The sequence below is a fragment of the Mus caroli genome, chromosome 10 (assembly GCF_900094665.2).
Source record: "Mus caroli chromosome 10, CAROLI_EIJ_v1.1, whole genome shotgun sequence".
NCBI lineage: Eukaryota > Metazoa > Chordata > Mammalia > Rodentia > Muridae > Mus > Mus caroli.
Genome location: NC_034579.1, coordinates 45,579,945 through 45,594,015, shown reverse-complemented (window position 1 = coordinate 45,594,015; position 14,071 = coordinate 45,579,945).

Genomic DNA, 14,071 nt, shown 5'->3' with positions numbered 1-14,071 from the left:
GGAAAGGAAAGGAAAGGAAAGGAAAGGAAAGGAAAGGAAAGGAAAGGAAAGGAAAGGAAAGGAAAGGAAAGGAAAGGAAAGGAAAGGAAAGGAAAGAAAAGGAAAAAGAGCAGAGCCATTGTGAGCAATGACTGACACTGTGCATACGATGTACTGTCTGGGGTTGCTTTTTTGTCCATCTAGTGCAGAGGGCTGCTTGATGGTTGTCTGTTTGACTTGGATGTTGGTGAAAATTTTGGATTTGGATACTAATACAATTTTGGACTCATATGCTGATGAAGTTTGGACTCAAATATGGTGAACCTGCTTGGATTTTGACAGATTTGTGTTGACACTGACCATTCCTATCAACAAAGATGAAGAGATGGCAAGTGTTGCAGGACCTAACGTCCATCTCCTTTCATGGAGAGGCTTTAACAGAACATTATACAATCTTAATGATCCTTGGCCAAGGAGCATTCAGGAAAGTAAAATTGGCTAGCCATCTCCTCACCCAGACAATAGTAACAGTAAAAATTATTCTAACAGGCAGAAAGAACACCCTCATCAAATCAGAAATTGAAATTATAAAAACTCTAGATCATCCTCATAGTAAACTTTTTCACATTATCAACACCACAAACAACATTTATATGATTCTGGAACATGTGGTGGGAGGAGACCTGTTCAGCAGAATTGTGGAATTTGGCTACCTATCAGAGGAGGAGTCTCATAGGCTATTTAAACAGATGGTATATGACTTCCAGTATTGTCACCAGGAAGGGATTTCCCACAAGGATTTAAAGCCTGAACATATTTTAGTGGATGGCAAAGAAAATATAAAACTTAGTGATTTCGGTTTGGGCACCAAGATGAGCCAGAAGCCAGCAGCTTTCTGTGAGACCTTACTTTATTGCACATCAGAACTCTCAAAAGTTAAAGGGTAGGATGGATGTGCAATTGATGTTTGAAGCTTGGGGGTTGTGCTCTACATCATGTTGATAGAGTGTCCCCTTTCCAGGGAAATGACTATGAAGAACTAAAGCAGAAAATCTTGGCAGGAAAATACTCCATTAAATTCAAACTGTCACCAGAACTTTGGGATATGGTTGCTAGGTTGCTACCTGTAAAGCCTGGAGAAAGGCCAATGGTACATGATATTGTGAGCATCTAATGGCTAAAGCATGACAATGAAGGCTCTCCCAGATCCTTTAGGAAGAACACAGACAGCCACCCAGACCCCACTGTAATGATCATCATGGGTGTCATAGGACATAAGCAACAAGAGACAAAACAAAGTTTATGGGAATAAAAATTTGACCAGGCTACATATTTTATGCTTAGACACCAGTAACTCTAAGGAGACAACTTAATAAAAAAAAACATAAGCCCAGGCAGTAGTATCAAACCTTGGACTATACAGGGCCAAGCATGATACAATAAATAGTTATTAGGAGGGGATCTAGGGTCTCTACCTTTCCTATATTCATTTTGATCACTCTACATGAAAGTCCTAAGAATAGAAAAAAGACTATAATGATGTACAATTTTCCACCCATACAGAACTGCTTGAACAAGATGACAACTCTCATTCATAGAGTCTGCCCCCAGCTTGTCCATAAGGCTCACTTCATGAACAGCACCTGGGGGCAGGGGCGAGACAGAATGCAGTGACACCTCTGATGAAAGCTCTACCAGAGTGTCTTCAGAGGACTCATGACTGGAAATCTACTCCCTCCAGTCATGCATGGATGTGTCCAAAACTGGCTTTAACAATTCAAAGAGAAAGGTGTCCTGGCAGGATGTTTTATCTCATCATGCCTCTGTGGAGGAAGCCCAATGGAAGGGCACCAACATAACCAGTGAAAAGATAAAATTATCTCTTCCACAAACCTCACCTCAGGAGAACCTCATGAAACAGCTCTGTGACCTGACTAGTGCTGGTTCAAAGGACAACATGACCCCAGGATAGTTCACCTCCATTTTCCAGCAAGGAGGGCCATCACGAGGGTCCTGGTATACAAGAAAGAGAATTCAACCCGTTCTCTTCAGATATGTTCCAGGGACACCTTAGTGCCTGGTGTTAGACTGTACCCAGGGGGAGTAAAAGTATCTAATCTGAATGTTTCTTCTTCAGCAGGCCTGATGCCAAGATTTTCTGCTTTAGTTCTTCACAGTCATTTCCCTGGAAAGGGGGGGGGGCAACCTATCTACATAAAGTAGAGTACAACTCCCAAGCTCCAGCGATCAATTGCATGTCCCTTTACTCTTAGAGAGTTTCCTTTAAAATGTGGATCTGGAAGACCCTGAATAATGGTGTCATAAAAGGTCTGGAAACTTTATGTTGCTGTCTGCTAATCCAAAAGAGAGCGTGCCTATCGAGCAACAAAATTCTGGCTGTGAGTTAAAAAGGCTGTGGAGGCAGCTGTGGTGTGGGGAATTACAGGCTGATCTCCAGTCGAACTGAGGTCTGAACCCCGGTGGTCATAATTCACCTTTATGACATGGTAGGCATTTCCTCATGCTCCTGGAACTCTGGCCCCTACCTAAGTTACCGCCCCCCCCAGCCCCCATAAGAGAAGCATGGTCAGTAGTCACGTAGACAATGGCCCAAGCTTCTGACCTTCAGGCTAAACTCCTCCCCAGTTACCTAGCAACAGTAAAGACCATAAAAGGGCTGTTCAGCCCCCACCTCACTCTCTTACTTCTCACTCTCTTGTCTCTCTCTCACTCCTTTGTTCCCTTCCCTTCCCTCTCACTTCTCTCACTCCTCTCCTCTTTCCTTTCTCTTTGTCTTCTTCTCTCCTCTTCTCTCTCTCTCTCTCTCTCTCTCTCTCTCTCTCTCTCTCTCTCTCTCTCTCTTTCTTTCTCCCTGCATTTCTATAATAAATCTCTCCCTCCTTTCTTTCTCCCTGCATTTCTATAATAAATCTCTTAAACCATAGTTAGTCTCTGCTCCATCAATATCCACTGTGCATTCTGGTCAGTGTTGGGAGCCTCTTCCCTAATCCCTCTCTCCCATACCCCTCGGGGATACAGGGTGTGGCCCTGGGGCCCCCAGGTCAGGGGCTGCCCCTTCTTCACTCACCACCAGTGGGCCAGAGGCTTGGATGCCCACCCGGGGCTGAGTGGAAAGCCTCTGACAGCTCTCCCGCGTCCACCTGCCCAGAGCACAGGGACTCTGGCCGGACATGGATTACTTCTTCCCCCTTCTTCCCCAGGGGCCCCCTGAGCCCCCCCTTTTTGTTCCCAACACTGTGGTAATATATGCACTTGTAGGAACTGTGATCCATGGATGGTAATACCAGAGAGTGGAGAGAAGCTTGCTGAGGATGCAGACAGGAGTAGGAGAGAGCCAGGTAGGTTTACAATGGCTAATGGTGCCACAATTACACCAGCCAAGTGTAATTCATGGAACCCAGAAATCCTGTAAATAAGGTACCAAGGTATAAGGGTCATCATCAGGAAAACAGGCCTCAGAAGACCTTCCATGCATGGGATGCTGCTGTTATTACAGCTTTGTATCCCCAAGCAGCAGGGCTGAGAAAGTCTGGTGCCTTAGCTGCCTGTATGACTCTGTGTTATGGTTACCAAAGGATTCCTGGAACCACACTCAATAACTGACAAAGCCTGAGGCCAGCTTCATTTTCATGGTGCATAGGGCAGGAGATGCCCCTCATGCCCTAACACACTAGATGGAAGAGGGACACATAGGTCTCCTTGATGGAAAAGGTTCCTGCTGATTGACAAAGAAGTAGTAGCACCAGAGCTAGAAGTAGCACCATCACCCAGATGGACTGGGGACAACAAGAGAAGAAAAATGTGTTCTGATCCTGGGAGCATCCTGCACCTTACCCTGACCCTAAGTTGTGGGAGAACACCATGTAAGGCATTTTGGAGAACTTCCTCACTGGGGGCAGTTTCTCTAGCTCCTGGCAAGAGTCAAGTGATCAGGGTAAGGTACTTCTCAAGACTTCTCCATCCACCACCTCCACTACTTGGTGCATGGGGCAGGGAGAGTCAGTGGTGCTATTGACTTATTTGTCACCTAGGTATGGACACCATTTCTCCAGTAAGAAGTCTCAAGAAAGAATGCTATCTGCAAGAGCCAGACATACAAGATCTATAGAACACTGGCAGTCCTGTGTGTGGGGTGCTTTTTATACCTGGTCTCCTCTAAAGCAGTGATATCAATCAATACCTACAGAAGTAAACCATGAAGATGGCCCATTGAAAAAAAAGTCTGAGATATTGAAAGCTGAGTGATTTTTGATTTTAGGCATTGTATGTCCAAGTGAAGATCAGCCATCAGAGAGTTAGGCTTCAGATTTGCCAAGCAGAAGTGTTACCAAGAGTGTCACATGCAGAAACCTAGACATAAATATATAGCATAAATAACTTTAAATAAAGATTATTTTCTTATTACAGTAAACTATTTTGTGTTTAAAAAATGGTAGACAGGAGATGCAACTATTAAAATATATGCACTGTAAACAACTCATAAGAGAAAATTTAACCCACAACACCCAGAGAAAACTCCACTCCTAGGTTCTCTAACACGACCAGGTTCACAGGATCACAGGATCCCAAGAGCTTGGTCACAAATGGATCTCAGTGTGCCAGAGGCAGTTTGACTCCCAGGAGCTCTGACACACACAGGATTTCAGGATCCCAGGATCCCAGAATCACAGGATCCTAGAGACAGCTGAACTCTGAGAAGTTCTGACACAGCCAGGATCACAGGAAGGACAGGTTCCAGTCAGATATAGTATAGCAAGGGCAGGTAGCACTAGAGATAGTCAGATGGCAGGAGGTAAGCTTAATAACATAATCAACAGAAACCAAGGTTACTTGGCACCATCAGAATCCAATTCTTCCACCTTAGCAAGTCCTGGATACACTATCACTACCCAACAAAACTCTATCAATTACCATAGATGGAGAAACCAAGATATTCCATGACAAAAACAAATTTACACAGTATCTTTTCATAAATCCAGCCCTACAAAGGATAATGGATGGAAAACACCAGCATGAGGGAAACTATACCCTAGAAAAAGCAAGAAAATAATCTTTCAACACCAAAAAGAAGATAGCCACATAAGCAGAATTCTACCTCTAACAACAAAAATAACTGGAAGTAACAATCATATTTCCTTAATATCTCTTAGTATCAATGGATTCAACTCCACAAAATAGACATAGACTAACAGACTGGATACATAAACAGGACCCAGCATTTTGCTGCAAACAGGAAACACAATTCAGTGACAAAGGCAGACACTACCTCAGAGTAAAAGGTTGGAAAACAATTTTCCAAGCAAATGGTTCTAATAACCAAGCTGGAGTAGCCATTCTAATATTGAATAAAATCAACTCAATCAAAAGTTATCAAAAAAAGATAAAGAAAGACACTTTATACTGGTCAAAGGAAAAATCTACCAAGATGAACTCTCAATTCTGACATTTATGCTCCAAATACAAGGGCAACCACATTCATAAAAGAAACTTTACAAAAGTTCAAAGCACACATCACACCCCTTACAATAATCATGGGAGACCTCAACATCACACTCTCGGCAAGGGACAGATCATGGAATCAGAAACTAAACCGGGACACAGTGAAATTTACAAAAGTTATGAACCATCTGGATCTAACAGATGTTTATAGAACATTTCATCCTAACCCAAAGGAATATACCTTCTCACCTCACAGTAGATTCTCCAAAACTGACCATATAATTTGTCACAAAACAGGCCTCAACAGACATAAGAAGATTGAAATAATTCCATGCACCCTATCAGATCACCAGACTAAGGCTAGTCTTAAATACCAACAAAAACGTCTAAAAGCCAGCATAAAAACACAAATGAGTCATCACACCTTCAGAGCAAAGCTATCTTACTACAGCAATCCCTGGTTATTGCCATACAACTGAAGCACAAGAAAAATGACCTTTATAATCCAACCTTATAAAGATGATAGATGCCTTTGAAGAGGAAATTAAATCCTAAAAGAAATACAGGAAAATTCAAACAAGTAGAGGCCTTTAAATAGGAAAGTAATAAATCTCTTTAAGAAATACAGGGAAGTACAATTAAAGAGCTGAAGAAAATGAATAAAACTATTCAAGACCTGAAAATGAAAATAGAAAACATAGTCTGAGGGAATCCTGGAGTTGGAAAGCATCAGAGAGAACAAAACAGATGGAAGCATCACAACAGAATAGAAGAGATAGAAGAGAGAATTCTAGTTGTAGAACTTACAATAAAAAAAATTGATACATCAGTCAAAGAAAATGTTAAATCTAAAAAATTCCTGACATAAAACATCCAGGAAATCTGGGACACCATGGAAAAAGAGCAGCACCCCTAAACCCAACCTAAGAATAATAGAAATTAAAGAATGTGAAGACTCTAAGCTCTAATATTTTCAACAAAATCATAGAAGAAAATTTCCCCAACCTCAAGAGATGACTATAAAAATGAAGGAAGCTTACAAAATGACTGCAGGCTTATATTTTTTAAAACCCTACTTTAATAAAGGTTCTTAAATGCTTTCAACTTTCCTTTACAACACAGTGATCAACAGTATTGGAGGAAGGTAGTTAATAGAATAAGGGGGGCTTGGACTTGTTTAGAAGTATTTCTTTGGGGAGATTTCAATCTTCATTGTCAGCAGTCCAGTTCACTCAAATTAGCAGCAGCAACTCAATCCATAAGAAATGTTGAGGCTCCACTGATCAGCACAAGTCTGAGAAAGCAGCAAGAAGCAGCTGAAACACCTCCAGAAGTTCTTTGGTGCACTTCTCTCTATGAATCATGACAAGCAAATATCAGAATCAGTGAAGCATCAACAAAGACCAGCAAGACAAACCAATGCCAGAGTGTCATCCCATCAGTTGGGCTATACTTATACTCTTTCCAAACATCACATGTCCTCTCAAGAATGCACTCCAGCAAAACATCACATGCCTTTTCACCAGATAACATCCAGGAAAACACCATATGTCTGTTCTCAGCAAAATATCCTTTCACATGTCTGGTTCAACAAAACCATCTTCCCACAAGTCTGCTTCAGCAAAACATTCTCTCATAAGCCAGTTTTCAGAATGACATCACAGGACACAACTGAGTCTCCAAGGAAACCAGAAATTCCTACTTCAAATACTGACTAGACTGGACCAGAAAAGAAAATATTCCTGCCACATAATAATCAAAACACTAAATCTATAGAACAAAGAAAGTATATTAAAAGCTGCAAAGGAAAAAGGCCAATTAACAAAGGCAGACCTATCAGAATTACAACCAACCTCAAAACAGAGACTCTGTAAGGTAGAAGGGCCTGGGCAGATGTCTTACAGCTTCTAAGAGATCACAAATGCCCAACCTAAACTACTATAGCCAGCAAAACTCTCAATTACTATACATGGGGAAAACAAGATATTGCAAGACAAAACCAAATTTAAAAAACATCAGTTAACCAAATAGAGCCTTCCAGAAAATACTAGATGAAAAACTCCAACCAAGGAGGCTAACTATATACAAGAAAACATATGACATAAATAGCAAAAAACAATTAAAGGAAGCATACACAAGCACACACACACACACAAGAACATGCACACACAAGCACACACACACACACACTAACACCATCAACATAAAAATAACAGTAATTAACTCTCATTGGTCATTAATATCTCTCAACATAAATGGACTCAATTTCCCAATAAAAGACACAGGCTAAGAGAATGGATGCAAAAATAGGATCCTGCTGCATACAAGAAACATACCTCAGCAACAAAGAGAGACATCTTATAGTAAAAGACTGGAAAAAAGTTTGCCAGCAAATGGACCCATTAAGCAAGCTTGAGTAGCCATTCTAATATCTAATAAAATAGACTTTCAAGCAAAATTAGTAAAAATAGATGGAGAAGGATACTTAATAATCATCAAAGGAAAAATTCACCAAGATGACCTCTTAATTCTAAACATATATGTCCCATATTCAAGGGAATCCAAATTAATAAAAGAAATGTTATTAACACTTAACTCTCACACCAAACCACACACATTAATAGTGGGAGACTTCAACACCCCACTCTTACCAATAGACAAGTCAAGACAGACACTAAACAAACAAACAAAAACACTAACAAGGGTAATGAATTAAATGGAGCGAACATAACATTTCACTCAAACATAAAAGAATACACCTCTTCTCAGCACCTCAAAGAACTGTCTCATAATGGATCATACAGTCAATCAATTATCTACTTGTATTTCAACAGATACAAGTAAATAGAAATAATCCCTTGTATCTTATCAGACCACTATGAATTAAAGCTGAACTTCAAAAACAACAAACAATAAAGCCTACAAACTCATGGAAACTGAACAACTCTCTACTAAATGATCACTGGGTCAGAGAAGAAATAAGGAAATTAAACCATTTTAGAATTCAATAAAAACAAAGACAGAGCATACCCAAACTTATGGGACACAATGTAAGCAGTACTTAGAGGAAAGTTCATAGCACTAAGTGCCTTCATAAAGAAATTAGAAATTAGAAAATTATATTAGTAATTTGAAAGTATGCCTAAAAGCTCTAGAAAATTTCAAAAAGAAAGCAAACTCACTCAAGAGGAAGAAATGGCAGGAAATAAACACAGCACTGAAATCAATAAATTAGAAAGAGAACCAACAAAACTAAGACCTAGTTATTTGAGAAAATTAACAAGATAGACAAACCCTTAGCTACATTAAAAGGCAGAGAGACAGTATCCAAATTAACAAAATCAGAAATGAAAAGGGAGCCATAACATACACTTAGGAAATTTAAATAATCATTAGGTCTTACTTCAAAGCCTATACTCCACAACACTAGAAAATCTAAACAAAATGGATGCTTTCTAGACAGATCCCACTTACAAAATTTAAATCTTGATTAGGTAAATTAGCCAGGCGTGGTGGTGCACACCTTTAATTCCAGCACTCGGGAGGCAGAGGCAGACGGATCTCTGAGCTCGAGGCCAGCCTTGTCTACAGAGTGAGTTCCAGGACAGCCGGGGCTACACAGAGAAACCCTGTCTCAGAAAACAAAACAAACCAACCAGTCAACCAACCAAACAAACAAAAGATTAGTTAAATTATCTAAAGAGTCCAATAATGCTGGAGGAAATAGAGTTATTAAAAGTCTTCCAAACAAACAAACAATCAAGCCTGGGCCCAGATGTATTTACGGCAGAATTCTATCAGACTTTCAAAGGAGAGCTAATATCAATACTCCTCAAATTATTCCACAAAATACTAACAGAAGGAACACTGACAAACTCATTCTGAAGTCACAGTTACCCTGATACCTAAACCATAGAAAGACTCAACATAGAAAATTTCAGACCAATTTCCCTTAAGAAGATTGATGTATCGAATCCAAGAGCAAGTCAAAAGCATCATCTACCATGACCAAGTAGATCATTCCAAGGATGCAGGAATGGTTCAACATACACAAAGCCATCAATGTAATCCACCATATAAACAAACTGAAAGAAAAAAAATCCCTTCATCATCAAATTAAATGCTGAAAAAGCCACTGACAACCAACTCCCCTTCATGTTAAAATCTTTGAAAGAGCATGGATACAAAGAGTATACCTAAACATAATAAAAGCAGTATACTGCAAACCAATTGCCCACATCAAGTTAAATGGCCAAAAACTTAAAACAATTCCACCTAAATCAGGGACAAGAGAAAGCTGCCAACTCTATCCAACATAGTACTCAATGTTCTAATTAGAGCAATAAGTCAACAAAGGAGATCAAGGTAATACAATAGGAAAAGAAGCCAAAATATTTCTCTTTGCAGATATGAGAGTATAAGTGACTCCAAAAAATTTACCAGAGAACTTCTGCAGCTGATAAAGTTCTCCAGTATCATTCCTGGATGCAAAATCAACTAAAATAAGTAGTGACAAAAATGACAAGTCACTGAAGAAAGAAATTAAATATATTTGTACATGGAAAGATCTCCCATGCTCATGACAGGATAACATAGTAAAAAGATACATCTTACCAAAAGCAATCTACAGATTCAATAGAATTTTTATCAAAAATTCTAACACAATTCTTTACAGTCCTTGAAAGAGCAATTCTCAACTTCATATGAAAAAAAAACAAACAGAACCAAGGATATTTTACACAATAAAACAACTTCCCAAGATATCACCATCCCTAATTTCAAACCAAATGGCACTGGTATAGAAAGAGACAGGTTAATCAACGGTATCAAATAGAAGACCCAAAAATGCACCCACACACCTATAGACACCTGTTATTTGATAAAGATGCCAAAGCCACATGATGGAAAAAAAGAAAACATTTTCAAAAAATGGTGCTCCTCTGAGTGGATATCTGCCTATAGAAGACCACAAATAGACCCATATTCATCACCCTGCACAAAACTTAAGTAAAAGTGGGTCAAAGACCTCAACATAAAACTCGGTAAGGCAATTTTAATGAAAGAGAAAGTGGAGAATAGCCTTGAACACATTAGTACAGGAGACAAACTCCTAAACAGAACACCAATAGCTCAGGCAATAAGATCAAAGGACTCATAAGTCAAAGGACTCCATCAATAAGACAAAACAGTAGCCTACTGAATGGGAATAGGTCTTTACCATAGATCTTTACTAACCCTACATCTGACAGAGTAATATCCAAAATACCTAAAGAACTCAGGAAATTAGACATCAATAACCCAAATAATCCAATTAAAATGGGGTACAGGACAAGAGAGATGGCTCAGTAGTTAAGAACACTGACTGCTGTTCCAAAGGTCCTGAGTTCAATTTCCAACAACCACATAGTGGCTCACAACCATCTATAATGGATCCTTATGTCTGGTGTGTCTGAAGATAGCAACAGTGTACTCACAATAAATAAATAAATATAAATAAATAAATAAATAAATAAATCTTAAGAGGGAGTACAGAGCAGAGAATTCTCAACAGAGGAATATCTAATGACCAAGAAGTACTTAAAGAAATATTCAATACCTGTAGTCATCAGTGAAATGCAAATCAAAATAGATCTTAGATTCCATCTTACACCCACAAGAATGGCTAAGAAAAAAACCTCAAGTGACAGCACATGCTGGCAAAGATGGCAAGGGAACACCCCTTCATTGTTGGTGGGAATTCAAACTGGTACAACCACTTTAGAAATCAATTTGGCAGTTTCTCAGAAAATTGGGAATAGATCTACCCCAAGACCCAGCTATACCACTCCTGGGCATATACTGAAAACATGTCCCACCGTGCCACAGAGACATTTGTTTACTTATGTTCATAGCAACTTCATTTAAAATAGCCAGAAACTGGAAACAACCTTGATATCATTCATCTGATGAATGGATAAAGAAAATGTGGTATATCTACACAATGAAATGCTATTCATCTATTAAAAACAAGGACATCATGCAACTTGCAGGCAAATCAATGAAAGTAGAAAATATTCTGAGTGAGGTATCCCAAATCCACAATGACATGCATAGTATGTGCTCACTTAATAGTGCACATTATCCATAAAGTATAGGAAAATCATATCACAATTCATAGACACAAAGACACTAAATAGTAAGATTTTCATGCTCTCCCTACCTTCTGCCATGTTGTAATCCCAGCCGGGGCAAGTCAAAGGGTGATCTCATTAGGCTGCCGGTCAGCTCCTGGGATATTTTTTTTAGCCTCTAACAGAATTCTCTCTTGCTCCTCAGTTGTGAAAAGCGTCTGCAGCAGCTGCTGACAATCAGCTGGAGACTCTGATTCAGGAGAAGCCTTCACTTTTGATTTCTCTTATAACACCAGAGCACAATCACAACTTTGGGAAGCAAAACCCAATTTTAACAGTGTACAAATTTTTAATCATAATCAATAACTTATGAGCCAATAATCTATTTGCTTATTTAAACTAAACAAAATTCTTAATTTCAAGAGAGGAGATCCTTGTTACCTGATTAATCCAATAATCACAAGCACAGAGAGTTTTGTAGGAAAAACAGCCATCAGTTCCCTTACCACAGAACTTGTGCTAGTCCCTTTAAGAGCAGCGTTTACAATCAGCTCCTAGCAGGGCTTCTCCAGCCACACTAGACTTCTAACTACAGGTACAGGGCTCCAAAAACCAATTGATACTGTCTATTTAAATTTTTTTTTCTTTTTCTCTTTCACCAAATTATCCCCAGATAGTCAGAGAGTACTGCTTTTCTCAAACCCGTTTTCTCATGTGTAAATTATCTCTAGTCAGGGTACAAAGCACCTATGAGAATTACCTTCACTTCTCTAGATTGTCACATAGCTCTAAACACATAACACAAAACCACACAAAACAGGAACCAACAGATAGGGGGAAGCTTCTGCTTCAACAACAGAACTCAGTCTCTCTCCGGAGACTACCAGGTGTCCCTGGCTCTCCCCACTTCCCAGGGCATCCCCCAGGGTGGCAGCCTGTGGTCCTCCTAGCACGTCTGCCGACAACAGTCCTCTGGTTCTTACGGCCTGAGAGGATAGCTGCAAACAGAAAGCACGGGTGTTTCAGAAAACCCCATTGACTACAAACACAAAGACACTGTCTCTGCTTCTACAGGGACGACCAAAACCAAAGAAATGACCCAGAGGGTCGCTGAATCAGATGGCCGGTTCTCGACAAGAGGATTACAGTATCGCTATCGACCTACAGATGGAACAAAGGTTCCTCCAAGGCTGGGGCATCCCCCAGAGCAATTTTTAAACCAAACTCAGGCAAATCCAAACTCAGGCTGATCAGTATAAACTGAAGCAGATCCAAACTCAGGTGGTGCTGTGCTTCAGAAACAAAGGACAAGACACAGACTAACAAACCAACGCAACTAGAAAACAGAAAACAGACACTCAGAATAGAGACACCGGCTGGCAAGCACACATTCCAGAGGGGATCCCCATATCTCCAAGTAAATTCTTGGGTGTGAGGGGTGATCACGATTCCCAGTCCATGCACCAAATGAAAGACCCACAACGTGAGGACTCCTCCACGTTCTGACTCAGGAGAGGCGACACTCCAAGTCACTCACAAGAAACGGTCTTGATGCAAACTGCAAGAGGTTTATTCGGGAAAGACCAGTGCACTGGGGACGACTTGTATCCCACACAGGGGTAGAGGAGTCAACCAATGAGCTCAAGGGGTAAAGGCCAAAGCTGCAAACACCTGGCAAAACCCACAAACACATGGCATTGGGTTATAGCATTTGGCAAGCTAGCAAGTTTGCATAATGGGTTTAAGGAATGGTTAGAGCATTCTGTACAAACATTTCTTGGAACAATGGGGCAAGTTCTACTTCCTGCCATTTGTGAGGTCTATTTTGGACACCGGTCTAGGGACTTAAATAATTTTTCACTCTCTCTCAGGATCTTTCATAGGGATTTTTAAGGGTGGGACTAGAAAGGAGAGGAAGGATGGGGGTGTCATTAGGATGTAAAGTGAATAAACAATAAATAAATATATAAAATAAAAATACTTTGTACATAATGTTACAAGAATTATGAAAAATATAGCATTTAATTTCATTTTTTATTAAATATTTTCTTCATTTACATTTCAAGTGCTATCCATGTTATTTCATTTTTAGAAGAGAAAATATTCAGGGAGCTTGGTTTAGGAGAAAATTAGTACATGAATAAGGATAATACAATATTCTTTAGGCAAGCAAAACACTTGGAGCAAGAAAGAGAAGTTTAAAGAGTGACGCATAGACTATGAACTTGGGAGTCCAACAGTGGATTTGAGTCTTTATTCTGCTTTTTATATAGTAACATAATTTTTATATATTTTTTCTGAGTCTCATTTTGTAAAATCAAGTAAATAATGTCTATTTTTTAGGATTGTTTGGGGGATTAAATACTATATGTTGGTTACTGGTGCATCACAAAAGTTGTTTTATATGCTATTCAGAATCCACGTATATTCAACATCAGTACCCCAATATAGTTATCCTTCTGATAAGGATATACATGTTCTACGACTAGATGAACTGACTTTAGGATGTAATTGTACACAAT